We start from the raw sequence: 18643 nt of genomic DNA, 5'->3' as shown, positions 1-18643 counted from the left end.
ATAGAGTAGAAATTGCTCGAGTTTTTTTTATTTTTATTTTTTTTATTACTCTAATAATTTTTAAATTCGAAGTTCCTTTGTGTTACATTTCTTGGCAATTAGTTTGATGGTTGTGTGGTTACTTGATCTTTGTTTTTCGTTTTGCCTATTTTGTCTGTCACAGTCTCATAAACTGTTCAACTTAGCAAATTATTGGATAAGGTAGGAAAGGATGAAGGCTTGAAACAATTAACAACGGGCAATTAAGACTTGATGGTTATATTGCCTGTTGATCTGCACGGTGCTGTTAGCCTGGAAAAGGGGGTTTTTTTTTTTTTTTTCTACTAGTTGTGCCATCGCGCGCGATGCGCGCGATAGCCCAATACACTAATATTAAATATCGGTAATTTGGTAGCGTAAGTTAATGTGTAATAATGCTTATTGTTGTATTTATCATTAAGAGAAACCGTTGTTATTGTTTTGTTAGATTATAATATGATATTTAATGGAAAATGTAAGAATAATAAAGCATTTTGTAATTAAGTATAGACATATTATTCATATAGTCTATAAGTATATCACTTTTATAAAAATTACTCACCCCTAAAGTATTTTCTTATCCTTATAGAATTTATAACCATAGAAATCATACAAAATTATCACCTTTAAATAGTTTTCTCACCCCCTAAATGTCATATACAATTAACTCAGTTACAAATGAATTGCTTACCTCTAAAAATCATATACAAATTACCTCACTCCTAAATACATTGCTCACCCGTATATTACACTAAAATAATTTGTTCACCCCCAAAGAATTTTCTCACTCCTAAATATCATATTCAAATTACATTACCCTAAAACTGTTTGCTCACCTCCGTATAGTTTGCCCATGCCTAAATAATTTGCTCACCCTTTAAAAATTGTATACATCATCAAAGATTGCATCTTGTACAATATATTCTCGATCTGTAGAAATAAAAGCTACCTTTGATTAGTTATAAAAAGCACTATCCTCTATTACACATCACAATTCATCTTGCTTAATTGGTTCTGATTTTACATTTGAGATCGAGCGACATTCGTATGGTCGGTATCCCATCAACCTGCAGCATCAAATAAAATAAGCAAATAAAAACCACCACTTTCCTGCCAAACATATTAAAAAATTTGAATTCAATGAAAACAAACTCATTACCACGTATGTATTTAGGGAGCTTGAGTATAAATTTGATGAAAATAAACTCTCACTTAATGACCTCCAACCATGACTTGCATCAATCAACAGTATTTAGAAACAATGGCTATGTAGCATACCTCTCTAGCAAGCTAATTTATGGAAAATATATTGGCCTAAAGAAAGGTAAAAAAAAATATAACAAATTGCAATCTTGAAACTAAGTATGCCAAGCATGTGACGTGTCAAGCAATTCAAATAATTTTTCAGCATATTTTAAATAAACAACCTTATTACGCAACTCAACAAAAGTAATCCTCTTATATATATACACAAGACTATATATAACATGCAAAATTTAAGTTACAACATTCTTCATAGCTATGGGAAATCTTCTTATTTAAGAATCAAAAACTGCTTACAAAAAAAAAAAAAAAAAAAAAAAAAAAAAAAAAAAAAAAAAAAATCAAAATATAATTACTAAAATCTTTTAAAAGTGCTCCTATGTTTTTACAATTTTATAAATCTAACTACAACTTGACTCCCCTCTTCACTCACTCCCCTGTGTCTAAAGGTGATCTCCACTCCCTCTCTCTACTTCTCTACACGTCTATTTGTGATATTGCATCATAGAAAATCATTAACTAATTCTCTCTATCTATTTATTCTTCAATTACACTATATATAAAAACAACTACATTACAGAGAATTACCCGGGATGCATATTGCATGCAAAAGGAAGGATCTACTATATTGCAAATGGGAGGATCTACTAAGATATAGTGCTGGACAACATTGTCCTTGTTATTTTAGATTAGAATCATCATATATTTTGTGTTTAAACCTTTGTTTTCCTTCCTTCGATTTGTTTTCAAAGTTTCTTCTAAAATTATGTGATTCAAGATAATACCTTTGTCGAAGTGTTGAGTGTCCAACACGGATAAAGAAGAAAAAATGAAAAGTCAAAAAGTATATCTTTAGTTTACTTCAGTTTTCACTATCCATATCACCAGGCTAAAAATGCTTTATAATAGCAACTTGGTTCTTCCCCACTGAGTCACCTCTTCCCCCATCAAAATTTAAGGTCCTTTCCAACTATCCAACCACCCGAGTTTCAAATTATTAAAATCATTCAAGAGGAAAAACAAAGCTAAAAGCAATCTGCTTTAATCAAATGAAAAAAAAATCAGTATAAAAAAGTGTTAGTCTACTAATGCTTTATAATCTCCAAAAACTGAGACTGAATTATAACAATTTCATTGTCAGCTAATTAATTAACTCCTAGACATTATGCAAGCATTTAGGATAACCAAAGTAAACCAGTGCATGTGCAATAAAAGGGATAAAGAAACACATTCTGAATAGGCCAGGCAATTCAAAAGAAAACCAGGAAGAATTAATGCAAGTAGAAGCTCCTTGCACGGGGAGAAATAAACAAATAATGTAGGCTAACACACTAATGTATGAGAAAAGGTCAAGAGAGTACCTCTTAAAATGTCAGCAACTAAACCTGTAGACCAATTCAGTGAAGCCTACTCCAGGAACCTAAAGGGAACTTTTGGTTGGTTTAAAGATAACCTATGCACAAAGCAATCAAGTTTAAAAGTTAAAATATAGCCTGTTGGTACTCTCTACACCTTTTCAATAGGTTTAATTTCTAAACCTACATTTATACCATGAGCAACAACTGGTCGTGCAACCTTCGCTTTCCCGTGCGCTTTCGCTTTCCCGTGCGCTTTGAGACCTCCCTTAAATCTTGTGTCCATTCACATGAGAAAACCGCTAAAATATAGGTCAAACTTGTGTCTCAACTCTCTCTCTCTCTTGAATTGTTTCATCTCTCTCTCTCTCTCTCTCTCCCCCCCCCCCCCCCCCCCACCACCCACACACACACACACACACACTTTTTTTAGTGCCTTTGAAAATTACAGGTTAAACTTGTTCCCATATCACTCATTCATTCCTTTATCAACCCATGTCCCTATACTCTTTCTCTTAGTTTCTTTCTTTCTAATCCATTGTGTCCCTATTCTATCCTATTAAAGACATTGAAAAATTATAGGCTACACTTACTCCCTTTTCCCCCAAGCCCTCTCCCTCTCTTTCTCCCCAACCCCCTTTATTTTACTCAGCTTCTCTCTCTATCTTTCGGCCTCTCTATCTCTTTCCGTACTGGGACTTCTCTCTCTTTCCCCCAACCCATCTCTCACTCTCTCTCTCTTTATTGCTCTTGTCGAAAAAGAATCAAGAGATTTCTTAAAACACAAACAAGGATATCTACTTCCTATCAAAATATCTCCATTTACCTCATTTTCGACATATTTGTCCCTAATTAGACTAAGCCTTTCTTTTTAGGAGTTTGGCAATGTCACCAAGGTGAGCAGGTATCTCCATTTACCTCATTGATATACTACACTTCTTCCAACATTAATTTTCCTATTTGGATCTACATTATAAAGATACAAAAGCTAATTCCTTTCATCCGCAAATAATACTTAAATAGTCATGTTCTGATTACTGGGGAAAGAAGGGCATAAACGATAACAGTGGAAGGTTTTACTGGGGAAAGAAGGGCATAAAAAACCTCGCTGAACAGTAAATAGAGAATGAAATTATACTTGAAAAAAAGTCTAAACATAGGTAGTACTACAATTTCAACTTACTTAAACTCCAGTATCAATATATATTTAATAAAATAAAATAAAAATAAAAATAAGAAGAAGAAACAACAACAACAACAACAACAGCAACAAACCATACCGGGAATTCAAATTTCTTATTTGCTTTTAGAAGAATATTAACAGCATCAGTATAAGTTAGCTGCTCAAAATCTTTCACAGCCACATCCTGTAGAAGAGACAAAGAATTATAAATTCTAAAACAGAACATACATCAAGGCATCAAGGCATCAAGGCATCAAACAGAAATCACTGATTAGGTTGGTCTGACCAAGAAAGGCAACCAAATAAACTAAATAATAAGCTCAAGAGTTACTCCTTTTTTAACTTTAAGGCTTTGCCAACAGATCGGGCCATTAAAGAGAGTAATGCATTGGTATTGATAACTGGCAAGTTACACTCTATAATGCATTTGTTTTATAAAAATTACAAGTGATTGTGTATCGAATCGATTGTTACTTAAATAGACAGCAAACTAAACAAGAAAAGTCTGTCTAAATTGAGAAATTGGAAGTCCAATCAGAATCTACAAAATGTCCAACTATCAGTACACATGATCTGATTTCTGCACGATACATTACTTACAGCTTGAAACACAAGGTTATGCCACTAAAGAAGAAATTTGCAGAGGATTCTATTAAAATTTCAATCATACAGGTGTAATCATACAAGGAGCAGATACTGTCAATTTCGTTCCACTTAGCCTAAAAATGGCGTAAAATATTTAGATTGCATATGCACGGAGAGCACTTGCTTCTTAAGACAAAAAGGCATCTATTTAATCAAGGGTCTTGCATCCACTAAATGTTTTCCTACATCAAACTTCAGAACTCATGACCCTACAGCAAAAAAGTCAAGTATACATAATAACCATTCAACATTACTGCATCAGAAATAAGAACAAGATCATTTAGTAAGAGATACTCGTAATATTTTACTTCCAACTCCAACACATTAATGGCTCCAGCTTGAATTTTATGAGATGATGACTCCATTGAGCTAAACTCCTATTTTAATGTTAAATTATGCCATGAGGACTTTCCAGGATAATGGAAGAGCTGCTTTCGAACAGAATTAACTTATATGCGCACCAAAGTTTTGTAGCATATTAGGTCAGTGGATGCTCTCATCACAACAGGTATTGATTGTAATTAGTTTAAGTGGTTAGAATAGAAATAAAAGTATACCCCCTTACAAACAAATTACATACCACAACACCGAAGTTGATCAAGACATCAAGACTATATAAATTAGCAAGACATATTTGTATGAAGAGCTATGGTGCCTAAGTATACTATACTTTTTGAACAAACCATCAAGAACATCAAAGTGTCTCATGCATCCACATTTCCTCATCACATAACTTGACAAACCCTCAATGTAAATTCAGAAACCATTCATCCTAACCCCAATAAAAACTAAAACATAATCGATATCACAACACTACAATCACCATAACTGGTAATGTCAAATGTACGCAACCTTATCCCTAGAGTCGCAAACTGACCATCATTTCCATTATACCCATAATGCAAAATGCATCAAGTTTACATAACATGGAGACTTTTAAGTGTAATCCATGCAATTCGAAGCTTGAAAACCAAACAAATATAAAATTTTAAAGCTAGAAATTATTAAGGGTAATAAGATTATACCTAGAATTAACTCTAGGAGAAGAAGCACGAGGAGTAGAAGAGCGGAAAGCCTGACCACCAACACGACCACCAGACTTGGAAGCAAAAGCATCACCAACTGATCCCACACTCAATACTCATGCTGCCAATGTTACTATTGCTAGCTTTGCCAACTGCTTCTCTATTTCTTGACCACCCAAAATTAACAAAATTATCCATCAAAGTAGAAATATATATAGAATTATTCTTTAATTTTATGGGAAATAACCCAAAATTAGAACCAAGAAATAAGCTTTTTTTCTTTTCTTTTCTTTTTTTTTTTTTTAAAAAAAAATTTCCCAAAATTACACTAAAACTAATTGCTACTCAAGAATATATCAGGAAAAAAAATCCAAATCAGAAAGCAAGAAGAATAGCCAGTGTTTACCCTGAAAAAAACACTTTGATTTTACAAAAAATGAACTAATATTCAAGCAATTATCAGAAAATTAAACCCAAAAACAGAAAGCAAGAAAAGTAGCCACATTTGCACAGAAACATATAGAAGCAGGGATCTATTAGCACTCATTATAGAAAGCAAAATACATTAAATCATTGACTCATATATTAAACTAGATAAATACATTATTAAACATGCAGTAAACATACCTAATTAATCTTTTTTCTCTCGGCCTTTTTCTTTTTGACAGGGAGTTCTTCAAATGCTGCTTACATACAGACAACATATAATGGAATTATACCTTCAATAATAAATCAAATAGAAAGCAAAAAAAGCAGATCAATTAGGCAAAACAGAATCAAAATTGACGAAATAATTTAACATATAGTAATGAGAAATTGACAAAACCCAAAACATTCGTACCTATCATACCAACACTAACAAAAAATTTGATGGAAATTAGGAAATTAAGAGAACCCCGATAAATTAAGGAAATTAAGAAAACCCCGAAAATTGATGGAAAACTAAACAAACTCCAATGAATTATCAGGAAATGAGAGAAAAAGAGAAGAAATTTGACAATCGTACCGGTAAACTTCCAATAGGAGAAAGGTCAAGCTGTAATTCTTCCAATTCTTCTCATTCTTGAGCCATAGTTTTGCTGCTGGTACTCCATTAATGTTTGAAAAACCATCAAATTGAGTATTGATTTAGAGATAGTCAAATTGTGTAGTTTCCGTAATCTGACGTCCTATCTACCAACACTAACAGCAATAGAAAATAGTTTTAGAGCTTAATTTGCTTGTTACAAAAGAAACCAAGAAAAAATAAATAAAAAGAACCCAAATTTAGGAGAGAGGAAATACCTGAAGAGATTGAATTGCTTTAGGGCTCGTTTATCCCATATCAATATCATTGTAATCGTCGTCCGCCATTGAAGATTGTTTGAGCTTTGCTTTCGTAAACGCAAAAGCTCTAAAATTAGTCGGGAGAAGAGAGTATTATTGTGAGGAGAATCAAGTTGATAGTAGTCAAAGAAGAAAACAAAAACATGTATGGTTGTGAGGAAATTCGGGAGAACTGCTGGCTCAGCATTCAAAAAAGACCAACAAAGCAGGATAAAAGGGGGAAAAAGAGATGAGGGAGTGTGGGTTTTTTTTTTTTTTTTTTTTTAATTTTTTATTTTTATAAAGCAAAGGGACATAAAAGTATTTTAATAAAGACATAAGGGTAAAAGCGTCATTACACTATTAATTTCAAATAGTAACATATGTTGTGGCTTTTGAAGGGTTGTAGATATGGTATGGTTTTGTACTCTTGTTAATTTGTTATAAGAAGGCGTTGGTTAAAAACTTAAAATTGCATGTGATGTGAGGTTATTCATGATCTATAAGCTCTAATGGAAAGAGTGCCCAAATTATGTTTGGGAGGTTGGTGGTTCAAATCCATCTAGATCAATTCTTACAATTCGTGCATTTGATTATATGATGGAAAATAAGAATTAATATTTATATATAACGATGTTTGTTACAGTACTATTTATAATTCAGGCCAAAAAAATTATCCTAAATTTAATAATTCGTATCAGCTAATAAAACAATTAAAGTAATACCGCAATATCTATATCTATATCTGTACTTTTTATCTTGACATATATATTTTTATTTTGTATATATAAACACAAACCATAATGTGCGAGTAATGGTTTTTTGGTTTTTTTTTTTTTTTTTTTTTTTTTTTACACAATATAATTAAGACTAAATGAATTGATTGTATTATATACTCCGTATAATGTTTATCTTATTTGGTGTTCCAGTTTTATACATTCTAATTTCAAGCCTTATCATATTTCTAATACGGAGTAAGTTTCATGCATTAAAGTCTTGAAATCATCTCTTCATGTTGAATTCTCATATTCTAGCATTGGTAATAATGTTCCATTCCTAGAACCGTATGTCTGTATGCCAAGTTATTTTGGGAACATACATACTATCACTATATCTTTTCTGTTTCTTAATGTAAGGGCCTATTCACATTTACTTTATTTCAGTTTAATTCAGTTCAGTTCAGTTGAGCTTCAATCAGTTCAATTTAGTTTAGTTCAATTCACCTCCTAATTTTCTTCTTTCATAAAATATTCATTTCAGCTCAGTTCAATTCAGCTCCAGTTAGTTCAGTAAATGTGAATAGGCCCTAACTCGAAGACCAATGTAAGCTTTATTTTTATTTATTTATTTATTTTTTTGTTCGTTCGTCTAAGAGTCTTAAGACCAATGTAAGCTTCTCTTACGAGCTTATAGTCAATAGGAAATTAGGGCCTTCTTTGATTGCACATTTGTATTGGTGAAATACGTAAATTTAGGAGTTGTTTGGTTAACACTCGTGTAGAAAGTTGAAGTTACTTAGGAAATGAAAATTTCTATAAAACATAGGAATTTAATTACTCTACTATACCTTGGTCAATCAAATTTTCCTTGTTTATTTTTGCATGAAATTACATTTTTAACCTATAAAATTGGAAAAAAGTTATTAGTTGAAGTTTGTTCGTCATCGTCAAAACCTAATTAGATTTGAGACGTGGAATATAAAACTACTTTTGACGTAAGGCATGCGTCAATACAATTGAATCATTCTCCAAACTGTTATGAACGTCACTAATTTTGGTCATTTGCTTTTTTTTTTTAATTTTTTTTTTCTTGACGAGCACTAATTTTGGTCATCAGGTATCAATTTAAATAAAAATTAAAGGATATAAAATAAAGTTTCACATGCTTCAAAAAAAAAAAAAAAAAAAGTTTCACAAAAAAACGACTCGCTCTTACTAATCATTACTCTCTCCTTTCCTTAATACAAATTTTTTTTTAAGATTTATTACTCATATAGTAAAGTTAAAAAAAAATTTAATTTGGGGACGAAAGGAGTACATATAAAATAACCAACAACCTTTAGAACTTTATTCTACTTGTCGGTACTCTAAATTTCTTGCTCTATTTAAGTCTTCTATAAGTCTACTCTCATCCTTGATTGGTCGATCTAATTATGTCTTACAACATACTTTTTTTTGAAAAATTAGATTTTTTTTTTTTTTTTTTTTTTTTTTTTTTTTTTGGGTAATCATTTCTACGAATAGTTAATTAGAAATTATTCGTACATAGCTTAAAAATTTGCATAAAGTGATATAAACGGAGTTACTCGTAGTATATATCCCCCATTCCCCCCTTAATAATTCCATTACTAGTTCACTACCATATAGCAGCCTTGAAGGGTTAAAACCTAGCTTAAGAAGAAAAAAAATGAGAATGGCAAACCACATTTTAATGAAACTAAACCAATATCCTAATTCCATACAACAACCTACACCATCACCAAGTGACATTTTCAACACAATCATCCTCTATCTCAATGAATGGCTATCTATGATCCCAAACTTATTTCATTCCCTCCTCGCCAAACTCGACGAGGCGCTCCCCCGTTTCGTGATAATCGGTCTCGGGGTCATTTTCCTTTGTTTGTTTTGTTGCTGCTGCCTGCCAGCAATAGTCAGCTGTATCGTATGGGTTGTTGTCATGGTGTGGAGCCTTATTAGGGGGTTCTTCATGCTTTTGTGGCGCATTTGCACGAGGGTTTTCGGGTTTTTTTGTTGTTGTGGAAGGAGATCAGTAAGGATGATGAAGGCTCCTGGACGAGGTGGGAGAGTTATTATACCAAGATCTCCATTTGAAAGTGATCCTAGAGCTTATTTTATTAATCTTCGTGCTAGTAGGCTGCCTGTTTTAAGATGATCAAATTAAGTTATTACTACACTTAATTAATTGGCTGGTTTGATTGTGAAATGTTTTTAGAGTGGATTTGGAAGTTTTAATTATGTTATGGACAAGTTTATGAAGTTAATTAATTATCTAAGTTGAATTAGATTGATCTAATTATGTTGATTTATTAGTTCAATCTTTGGTATTTCTGATGAATTTGTATAAGACTTTTGGGTATAACTGATGCCTATGGATTGGCTTATTAATTATGTAGTACCTTTAAAGATCTTTTTATTTGGACGGTTTTTGTTTGATGGATTTGAGGATTAGTGGTTGTTTGGTTGACATATAAATACATGTGAGATGAATTTCTCACAACTAAAATATATGTACAATTGTTTGGTATGTAGTATTTAGTTGATAATTGATCTGACATTGATTTAACATACAAGTATGTAAACACTTGTGCTTCACATGAAATAGAGGAAATTGCTAATAGATATGTTTCATCGATAACTGTACTTGATAAGTGAAACTTTTCATGAAAAATGAAACTTCTATATTTTAAGCGTTTAACTTAACAAAATTTTGCAATTTTTAGGAAGTAAAACATCATGAACTATTTCGAAGTTCCAAAAATTTTCTTCCCAAATACTTACATATGTCAACCATTACTACTAAGTACTAATTACTAAGTAACGACAATTGTAACATAAATTTGTTTTAAAAAAAAAATCGATAGTTAAAAGTTCATTTTTATTCCTAATTGTCCGTACAATTAAAAGACATTGTAATCTTTTTGATTAGAGGAAAGTTGTTACGAAGTATGATTAAAGTTTTTTTTTGACAAAAGAAGTATGATTAAAGCTGAAAAGGAGTTCTAACTTTTCTTTTTCTTTTTTTTTTTTTTTTTTTTTGTTTTTTTGAAAGATAAGGGAGTTCTAACTTAAGTATGGCCTAAGTTGTAATTCTTTAATTTTAGCTTTTGATTGTGCAATGAAAAATACGATAATTGCGCTTCAGTTGCAATGAATCTTCCTTTACCTTTGATTAAATGAATTTTATAAATATAAGTTGATGAACCTTTGAAAAGTGAACCCAGATCTTGACTTGGAAAATAAAACTGATGCTTTTCCTAGATTGCCACTCTGCCTTGAATATTAACATGTACGGATTGGAGGATCATGGAGTTGAGGACGATTTGTCCCTCCATCTTCCCCGGGAGTGTTCCATCCTCACCTCACCCAGTGATAAGAGAGGCACCCCAGGATCCATTTAACGAAAATAGATTTTGACACACCCCTATAATTACCTCCATATCTTTATGTGATAAGAATGTTGAAAACTTATCTACCTAAGAAAAAAAAATGTTGGTCAAGCCCAAATGCCAAACCTAAGGCGGCCTCACACATTGCCGGATTTTGCCACACAGGCCCAAACTTCAATGTTAACAAAGCCAAAAGTTTTCTTCGAAACAAGCCACGATTGACCCAAATTAGGCCCAAACACACACATATACCAGCTGACGTAATTTGTGTTTATTTTACAACATTCATTTTAAAAAAAAAAAAAAATTGAAAATTAAAATTTCGTACAATCATTGACACAAACTATAAAACGGAACGGAGTACATTCCAACAATTAAAAATGAACAAAAATACGAGCAAATGAAGAACATGGAGAGGGAAGCAAGGTTTTATTTTCATATTTTGGGATTATTTAGTAAGTTCGAGATAATGATTTTTTGTCACTGAGTGATTTTTAATTGATGAATTATTTTCATTATATTAATATTTTTTATAAAAAATAATTAATTTCACGTAAATCTATTCAAGAGACGAGTTTTTGTCAAATTGTCAAGTTATTTAGAGTGACTAATTTTAATGGTTGTAGACTTGTAGTTGTGACTAATTATTTTCATGCATGCATGCTATCGGGTGTACTAATTTTGCATATAATAGAAGATATAATATACTTTCTTTGTTCTTTTAATATTGCTTGCACTTTGCCTTCTAAGGATGTTTCACGAATATTGCATCATTTTCATTCTTGGATAAAAAAAAAGGATTTTTTGTGAAAAACTACCTTTTAAACTCCGGATTTTGCAAAAAATTACCCTAAAAACAAAATGTTGTAATTAACTACCTTATAAAGTATAAAATGTTGTAATTGACTACCTCCCACTGGAAAACACATTTGACTTTTATTTTCCGACGTTGACCATGTCATGTGAGGGTCACATGAGCCTTTAATGACTTAGTTCCTCCCACTTTCCCCCAAATTTTACCGCTTTACACCAACTCTTTCCCTTAACAATACGATTAATAATATTTTATATTGCTTATTTGCAATCCTTTGATAATTAAATGAGTTGAATTGGTGTAAAGAGGAAAAATTTGGGGAAAAAGGGGGAATTAATTCATTTAAGGGTCACGTGACATTGTCAATGTCGGGAAATAAAAGTCAAATGTGTCATTCCAGTGAAAGGTAGTCAATTACAACATTTTATACTTTATAAGGTAGTTAATTACAACATTTTGTTGTAAGGGTAGTTTTTCGCAAAATCTGAAGTTTAAAAGGTAGTTTTTCACAAAAAGTCCAAAAAAAAATCTATAGTTTTATAACATGAAATTACACATTTACCACTTCCCAATTCCCAATTGCTCTTATAATGAGCTCCCTACCGAGTGATGTTACACATACAATGGTTGCATGTGGTAGCCCACATACAATACCATTGTATGTATGCCACGTCAAAAGGGAGGAAAAATATAAGAAGGAAAAAATAGGAGAAGAAAGTGAGCCCAAAAATGAAACCAATTAAATGATGCCAACAATGGTTGTATGTAGGTGGCCTACATACACTCATTGTATGTGTAGCCTTTTCACTCCCTACTACAGTTTTATAACATGAAACCATTCAATTGACCTCCTTGGAACATAAATATCATGGTGCTACATAGAGATTAATTAGTACATTACTAAAGAAAGGCGTAGATACTACGGGTCTGTTCACATTTACTGAACTGAACTGATTGGAGCTGAACTGAACTGAACTGATTGGAATTGAACTGAACTGAACTAAGCTGAAATGAATATTTTATAAGAGAGGGAAATTAAGAGCTGAACTGAACTGATTGGAACTGATTGGAGCTGAACTGAACTGAAATTAAGTAAATGTGAACAGGCCCTACGTAGTACTATACTAGATAGTATGGTATAGTGGTGTATTGCAACCTACCAGGGTCCCAGACCCAAACAAAATAAAATAAATTAAAGTTTTGTAGTAATTATTCAAATTACAATAAGCAAAGTTACATAAAGTACATTCATCTTTATTAACATACAATAAATTCATTGCACCATAAAAGGTTCACTTTAATTTCTTCAGAAACTTAGTCATATTGAGTAATTATATTGACATATTGTCCAACCAACGATTTTAATCTTATGTGAAAATTTGGTCATCTTCCTTTCTCTCTTTTGCTTTTCTTTAATGATTGGTTTTTATTTGTCAAGAGTTTCGTCATATGAATTATGTATACAGAGAATTAGAAGCCTCTCTTTGTCACTACTCATAAAGTCTATCTAATAATCTTCTATGTCTCGTTTGCTTTGATGTAAAATGTTTTCACAGAAATTATTTTCTCATTTTTTTTTCATTATAAATTAATTGGTTAGTACAGTGGAAAGTTACAAATATAATGGTGGAAACATTTATCTTTACAAAATAAGAGAAGTCACATCTTCTTTAATTTCCTCTTCCTAATTACCTCCTTTTCACTTCCTCTCATCCATCCTCACTTTTTCCCTTCTATTCTAATTTTTTCTATAAATTTTTTTATATGAAACCAAACAAAGGAAAACTAATTTGTAATTGTGATTTTCTTTATTTGAAAATATGTATGTTATCCATAAAAACTAATTTTTTTATCATTGAAAATATTTTACATTAAACTAATTAAACGAGATTTTAGAGGTAGAAGGTTTATCGTCTCTTGAATGAAACCTTATGGTAACTTTATCATAGAAATGTGAAACACACTTAAATTTCAACTCTTTTTAAGAAAAAATTATATTCACCATGGGCGATTAGCTATCTAATTAGTGAGCTATGGGCGATTAGTAGCTAGCTAGATATATGTGCGTAATAAGAACTATGCACCATCCTTCCAAAGAAGAATGATGGTTTCTTCAATTGTTATAGAAAAGACAAACTTGAAGAGTCAAAAGTATGAAAGTAGAGAAAAGTGAATTGAATAACCTACAAAGTATTTTTAAACTATCATTTTATTACTGGTTATTACCATTCAACACGTTATGTGTTATTCATACGTGTGTATATTGCCTCCATATGTAATATGTTTATAACATTGTACTACCATGCAACAACCATATATAGTACCAATTCAATATACCATATCCCAACTACAGGTTTTCCATTTTTCAAAATGACATGTAGTTAATTAACTATAAGCATGATCAACTTGCAATGCGTTATATGTGACACTATAGTTTGCAAATCACAAACCAATTAGTTAGTATAGTTACACGCGATTAGCTTCCGTAGAGATCTTATGAAAGACTTACATCTATGTACAATAATATGGTGAGCTAAAATTTTCTGTAGGACTCACTTTTAAACATTTTACACATTAATTAAAGTGTATTGAAATTTGAGAAGTCTAGCTCACTATTGGAAAGCTTTGTTATCAAATAAACTTAGCAAACCAAAGAAAAGAATGGAATTATGTCTATATGAAACGTAAAAAGACCTACACACAAGAAAAGAATGGAATCAATTTCATCCCATTCCAAATAGCTTATTTAAGCAATCTCTTTATAAAAAAAATACTTCATTAGTCTTAAAAACAATTAAGAAAAACCAACAAACCTTTAATTCGAATTACTTGATATATATATATATGATTCATCTTGATTTTTTCACATGTATCAACTAATACAAAATGGCTATATGCCTATATATGCATGATCAAAGTAAAAAGTACTAGGGAATTTCCAATCTGAACGTAACCTAGATGAAACATAATAAAACAAAACTAATAATAACCCAAAAAAAATTGCCATTTATTTGTACATATGAAAAACACCTAACATTATAATTATAAGCCCTTACTAGTTACTAAAACCATATTACGAGATTCTTCTAAGTCCTAATTATGTGGAGACACAAATTCTAACCCATAGCCTACTTCAAAACTTGATCTATCTACCTTGTGTCCTTCGGCCAGTCATTCCATTAGAGCTTGTGTCTAGAAAATCGAACCCCGGCTCAAAAGCAACAAAGCTAGCTAGCTCACTTATTGCTAGCCAAAGACAAAAATAAAAATACAATTATAATGAAGCTAAGGAAACTCTAAATAAATCATAATACAACACTAAAACAAGAAATTTCGAGGAAAATTGCATCAAACCTTAACCATCATCATTCTAGGAGGTCTTTCGGATCTTTTGGAACAACAGCAACAACATAAGAGAAGCAAGAGAAGACAACCTAGTATTATTGCTGGCACTGTTAGAGACCTTGGAAGATGTAGACAATGAAAGAAGTCTCCTATTTTGTGTGTTATTGAAGAGCTAACATGGGATAATCTTTCTTTGGTACTAGAATTATCTTCCATTATTATTTGATCTCTTGTTTTTCTTTTTGTCCTAACTAAATGAATAGGTTATGCTAGCGCCTTTTTATGTACAAGTTGAATGATTAAATTTATGAACTTTAACTTTATTATAAGAAGATTATTGAATTGGTTATTTGGCTTAAGGGTTAAGGAATTGAATATGTGTTGTAGTGTTGGGTTTGAGTGCATACATACATTTAGATCACTTTAAAGTTTAAAACTAACCTTTTGTTATTATGGATGTCATGCTCAACTTTCTTGTGAGAAAGGTTAAAGGATATTGGATGGTCCAAAGTTCAATATATTACACCTAGCTTAGGTATAATGTGATTAAAATTTTGACATCCTAGTGCACCTTTTTTTTTTCTTTTTTTTTTTCTTTTTTTTTTTTTTTGAATGTATGACTATTGTACGTATTTGATCGGGCTTTTTTTTTTAATTATTAATTAATGATTATTGCACAATGTTTGGAGGACTTTGGACTGTTTTCATGGAATATATTGGTAATAAAGATACATGAATTAGAACCGAAAAAAATTTGGCACTATAAGTTTAACGATTGGTTATCTCTAAAAACGAAAATTATGGATTAGTAGTCACTTAAACTAGTGAGACAACTAAGTATAACTTAAAATGACTACAAGAGAAAGGGCGAGACTTGCTAACATCTCCTTATAGTTTCATTCCCAAATGTACTATTACAAGTGAATTAAGCAACATGATCATTGTTTGGCCAGGAGTATAACCCTAAATTAAAACACAAACTTTTAAATAAAACGGATGTTCAGTAAATTACTGAACATCCGTTATAAAGTGACAATAAAAGGCGCAAAAGTTACACTAAAACGCACAAAAGTTACTCTGACGTATATAAGAGTTATTTGTGCTTCATTGATAAATTTGACAAAAGTGATACTAAATTTGACAAAAGTGACACTAAATTTGACAAAAGTGAACTCGATGTACAGTAATTTACTGAAAACCGGGTGTATACAAAAGTGATTGAAATTAAAATTATCTTTAAGTGCACCTATCTCTTTATATGCACCCGGTGTATAAAAGAATCTCTAAGGAAAGGCGACAACACGCTTCTTTCGAATTCATTTTGCATACTTCGTCTAAAGAATGCTACTTGTACATCATTGTGGCGGTCTTGTTTTAACTTAAAATTTTACACAAAAGAGAAAATTAGGAACATTGAAAGCAGAAGCAAAGGAGGAAAAGATAGAGAAACAAAAAGGGCCAAATTAAAAGAAAAGAAAGAGAGCTGGAATACGACCACATTTAGAGTCACTCACACATAACTAGGGAGCCTCGAAGCACGATTATTGTGGGCTTTGGCCCATTAAAATCGACCGCTCAAGTTTCAACCATGCTTTTTTTTTTTATTATTTTTTTATTATTATTATTTTTTATTTTTTAAGAATAAGACATCTCACATCTAAAATTCGTACTTGTAGTAAATTTGATTTATTACAAATTGTATGCATGTAAGTATGTGGCATAAGATCATTAGATCAATGGCTAAAGAATTTGATGGATTTGAAAGAGATCAAATTTAATTAACACAAAATCAAAGTAAAATAAGAAAAACAAATAAAGATCTCATTAGAAAAGGGAAGACCATTTCATTATAAGGAAGTGAATCACTTGGTCGATTAATTCTTATTAACTCGTTAGTCGTTCCAATTGAGTATTACAACCTCAATGTAGTATTTTAACTCTTTCTCAATTTGCTAATTCCATACTTAAATTTGTCAACCATTTTGATTTAACAATACCATTATTCTAAGTTTACCAGCATTATTCTGCGTTTAACATATACGAATTATTTATATTTAATGTGATAACAACAATGATAAAACACTTGGACAATAAGCACAATATCATATTGAGTCCAACATATATTTAATTTGGTAACGACAATGATTAAACACTTGGATATCAAGCACATTTGTATCTTCTAATTATATGATCAAATCAAGGATAATAACAATCAAGTTAGTCAGCCATTTCTAAAAACAGCAAAGATATGATTCAACATACCAAATCAATGAAGATTATTCAACTATTACCTAAATAATAGATGAATTACAAATTTACAATATAATAAAAACAGAAGCTGTCACCTTCCTTTGTAATTCATTTTACATTGATTACTAATACAGTAATACTCTTTCCATTCTAAGATCGAATTCTCCCATCTGGCTCCTTATCATTCAACTTGTAATTATTTCTAAACTCCATTGTTATACTTTACCTCACTTTTCTTTTGACTCTTATAAAACTCATCAGATTAAATAAGTCAAAAGTTAAACTTCATCTCAGGAAAGTCTTCTCTCAATACTAAATTCCCGGTACATAACAACCCAACATGTGGCATATTAGGCTCAACATGTGATATACTTGTTAGCATCACTCCTTGTCCTCACTCTTATCTCCTCAACCACAATAATCAACAAAATAGGCACATAAATCAACAAACCAATAATTGTGTGGTGCAACTTTTCTTTCTCCTAAAATAACTCCACTACACTACACGTCTTTATTACCACAAATCCAACCACTATCAAACTTTCTCAAAAACCCTGAACACTCTCCAAATACAATAAAAATAATGGTAGCAACAACAGACATTTGTGATGCAAATTCAAGCCTCCTTTCAACAGGAGAACTAAAGGTTTTACTACCACTCTTCAAACCTTACGGCCGACGACGGGCCTTTAATGGGCCCGTCGTAACGGTTAAGGTATTCGAGGACAACGTATTGGTCCGGGCCTTGTTAGAGTCCAAGGCCCACCAAGGGAAGGTCTTGGTGGTGGATGGTGGGGGAAGCATAAGGTGTGCACTTTTGGGTGGGAATTTGGGCCAAATAGCCCAAGATAATGGTTGGGCTGGGATTGTTGTGAATGGTTGTGTTAGAGATGTTGATGAGATAAATGCTTGTGATATTGGGGTTTGGGCTTTAGGGACAAGCCCAGTTAAGTCTCATAAAAAGGGTGTTGGTGAAAAGCATGGTTCTCTTCATTTTGCTGGAGCTGTGATTAATGATGGTGATTGGTTGTGGGCTGATAATGATGGTATTTTGATTTCCAAGCATCAACTCTCTACCACTTCTTGAGAGGTTGTTCATTTATTGTGATCCTAGCTAGCGGCTGCGTAATGAGCTAATGACTCGGTTGCAATCGATGTATGGGAAATCTTGTTGGAACCATTTTGATGTTTACTTGCAATAATATGTGAAATTGTTGGTTAGCTATATGAGTATTGTAGGATAGAGGCTTTTTTTTTTCAGTGGTGACTTTAATGGGATTATGTTTTTACATGATATATTAAGCATAGTTG

The 18643-nt window shown here is 31.7% G+C and overlaps 2 long non-coding RNA genes and 1 pseudogene across 7 annotated transcripts; 1 reads left to right on the top strand and 2 right to left on the bottom strand.

The window, feature by feature from the left end:
- Window positions 1–582: 582 nt before the first annotated feature.
- LOC145602684 (uncharacterized) lies at window positions 583–7005 on the bottom strand. Of its 6 annotated transcripts, XR_014104587.1 has the most exons (9): window positions 6774–7005; window positions 6496–6671; window positions 6117–6172; window positions 5490–5655; window positions 3917–4003; window positions 2824–2911; window positions 2643–2734; window positions 1043–1085; window positions 583–948 (listed from the first exon to the last, which is right to left on the bottom strand). It is a non-coding gene; the product is annotated as an uncharacterized LOC145602684 (long non-coding RNA). The 6 variants fall into 6 exon arrangements; XR_014104584.1 differs by having other exon boundaries at window positions 583–1085; XR_014104583.1 differs by having other exon boundaries at window positions 583–1085; window positions 2643–2911.
- A 7526-nt stretch (window positions 7006–14531) lies between these two features.
- Window positions 14532–15476, bottom strand: LOC145602901 (uncharacterized). Its single transcript, XR_014104641.1, has 2 exons — window positions 15092–15476; window positions 14532–14983 (listed from the first exon to the last, which is right to left on the bottom strand). It is a non-coding gene; the product is annotated as an uncharacterized LOC145602901 (long non-coding RNA).
- A 2353-nt stretch (window positions 15477–17829) lies between these two features.
- On the top strand, window positions 17830–18555 carry LOC145602264 (putative 4-hydroxy-4-methyl-2-oxoglutarate aldolase 3 pseudogene; annotated as a pseudogene).
- The last annotated feature ends 88 nt before the right edge of the window (window positions 18556–18643 follow it).

This window comes from Chenopodium album, chromosome 21 (assembly GCF_948465745.1).
Source record: "Chenopodium album chromosome 21, dcCheAlbu1.1, whole genome shotgun sequence".
Lineage (NCBI taxonomy): Eukaryota > Viridiplantae > Streptophyta > Magnoliopsida > Caryophyllales > Amaranthaceae > Chenopodium > Chenopodium album.
The sequence above is the reverse complement of the archived record's forward strand: the minus strand, read 5'-3'. Positions and strand labels throughout refer to the sequence as shown.